This window comes from Chaetodon auriga, chromosome 17 (genome assembly GCF_051107435.1).
Source record: "Chaetodon auriga isolate fChaAug3 chromosome 17, fChaAug3.hap1, whole genome shotgun sequence".
Taxonomy (NCBI): Eukaryota; Metazoa; Chordata; class Actinopteri; order Chaetodontiformes; family Chaetodontidae; genus Chaetodon; species Chaetodon auriga.
In genome coordinates, this window is record NC_135090.1 from 23,722,501 (window position 1) to 23,725,000 (window position 2,500).

The 2,500-nt window shown below is 47.2% G+C and overlaps 1 protein-coding gene across 3 annotated transcripts in view; it reads right to left on the bottom strand.

Annotated features, from left to right (window-relative positions):
* LOC143334973 (semaphorin-6D-like) overlaps window positions 1-832 on the bottom strand; it is a 112,750-nt gene extending 111,918 nt beyond the window's left edge. For 2 of the 3 annotated variants that reach the window (XM_076754046.1, XM_076754042.1), the window contains exon 1: window positions 591-805. The gene's annotated coding sequence lies outside the window, so the exon portion shown is untranslated. Of the gene's footprint in view, window positions 1-590 lie in introns of all 3 variants that reach the window. The other variant, XM_076754041.1, reaches the window with a different exon arrangement.
* Between the last annotated feature and the right edge of the window lie 1,668 nt (window positions 833-2,500).

Sequence of the window (2,500 nt, forward strand, 5' to 3'; positions counted from 1 at the left end):
ATCCAGAGTCCCGCAGACCCTGATCCAGAGTCTGTCAGCAGAAAGCTCAACTCGTGCATTCGGATGCAGAGAGGATGATGAGAGGAAGGTGACTGGAGTTAATGAAGCTTCACACACACACACACACACACACACACACACACACACACACACACACACACACTGCCTCTTTGGCTGCTTGTTGTTGCTGATGACTGCATGATTGACAGCAGTCAATCAAAGCTGCTGAACACACAAACACACATGCACACGCACACGCAGAAGCACGCGCGAACACGCCGAGACACACACACACACACACACACACACACACACACACACACACACACATTTCATGTCAAGACGTGCAAAAACACTTAAAATCCCGATGTGTGTGTGTGTGTGTGTGTGTGTGTGTGTGTGTGTGTGTGTGTGTGTGCTGCTGCTGCTGCTGCTGCTTTGTGGATGAACACGGACACAGTTCGTACACACACACACACACACACACACACACACACACAAACACACACACACACACACACACACACCGGGAGGAGCGGCCATGAGGGCTTTCCTGCAGGAAAACGCCAGAAGAAGAAGAACAAACTCACCTTTCTGCGTCCACGTCTCCTCGGCGGCGCAGAGGCGGAAGCCGGACTCCGTCAGTCCGAGCACACACACACACACATTAATCCACAACAGCTCCGGTTATTTCCACAAAACGGGACCGAACCGGCGGGAAAATCCTCGTCCAGCAGCGAACCGCTTCAGGTATAAATCCACCGCGAGACACGGACGGCCGGCGGGAGGAGACACGGAGACACGGTGCGTCCAGTCCGGGTCCAAACGACACAATGAGGCGTCTCTGAGCAGCCCAGCGCTCCGGCTCCAGGCCACGCCCTCCTCATTAGCATAATAGCTCCTCACAGCCAATCAGAGGACGCGACCGCAGCCCACTTCAATTTAAAGTAACTGTAGGCGATTTAATTGTTGAGTTAACAGATTTAATGAAGGAGATTTGATCCCGAGATCAAAGAAAAGAGAAAAGACGTTTCACAGGAACCGGAAGCAGACTTTGTTCTGCTTTTGTTTCTTTCTTTTTTTTCTGCTAAACGACGATGTTCCAGTGATGACATCATTATTAATTATTATTAAAGATGACACGTGCAGCACAAACAGAGTTAAACTGGTGATACACTGCAGGCGGTGCTCAATATTTAATATTCAATCATTTGGATGCAAAAATCAAGAATCAGACGCGTCACACAGAAGCTTCTGTTGATCCGACTGACGCGTCATCACTCATTCATCTTCACTAATCAACCATTCATTTGTAAAACGTCAGAATGGTGAAAACTGAGTCCACGCTGACGTCACCTGTGTTGTTTATCGTGACCTGAAATAAAAGAAAATCAGACGAACTTCAACAGTCAGTCGATTAATCTCCTCATGTTTCCTCTTCAGCAGCTCTGCCAGTGAAACCAGTGAAACTGTAATAATAAGACGGCGCTCTCTTTACGGCTGTAAAATGATTTCCACCAGGAAACCTCAATTAAATTTCCGGCTGACAAATTGAGTTTGTTTCTCTGCAGGATAATTAGAGCAAAGTGGAAAAAGAAAAGTGGAGGAGACGCCTCACACGCAGCGCTGGGATTAGAAAGCAAATCCCTTCAGTGCTCAGCAGCATCTCCGTCCGTCCGTCCGTCCGTCCGTCCACAGGTCTTCAGGTCTATCTGTCTGTCCTGCTTCACACCTCCTCCTCCTCCTCGTCTCCTGTTTATGAAAAACAACAAATTACAGGATATGAAGACTGAGGATGTCTGGGGAAATAAGCTTTTGATTATGCTTGAGCTGGCGTTCCTGTGCCTGATTAAACTGTGATGTCTGCATCTTCACTCTGTTCTCCGCAGAACACTCTGAGGAGGGAGTCCAGGACCCGCTTCCAGGCTAACATCAGGCTAATCCAGGCTAACATCAGGCTAACATCCGACTAATATCAGGCTAACATCAGGCTAATCCAGGCTAACATCAGGCTAATCCAGACTAACATCAGGCTAACATCCGACTAATATCAGGCTAACATCAGGCTAATCCAGGCTAACATCAGGCTAATATCAGGCTAACATCAGGCTAATCCAGGCTAATCCAGGCTAACATCAGGCTAACATCAGGCTAATCCAGGCTAACATCAGGCTAACATCCGACTAATATCAGGCTAACATCAGGCTAATCCAGGCTAACATCAGGCTAACATCCGACTAATATCAAGCTAACATCCGACTAATATCAGGCTAACATCAGGCTAATCCAGGCTAACATCAGGCTAACATCCGACTAATATCAGGCTAACATCCGGCTAAAATAAACCTGTTCACTCTCATTCAGCATATTTGGTTCTTTGAAGCCCTTTGAGGCTTGATTTGTTAATCCTGGATGAATAAGAGCGTGCTCTAATTTTGAAGTAAAGGCAAGAATGAGCTGATCACATTCATATGATTGGCTGAGTGCTGATCATGTGATT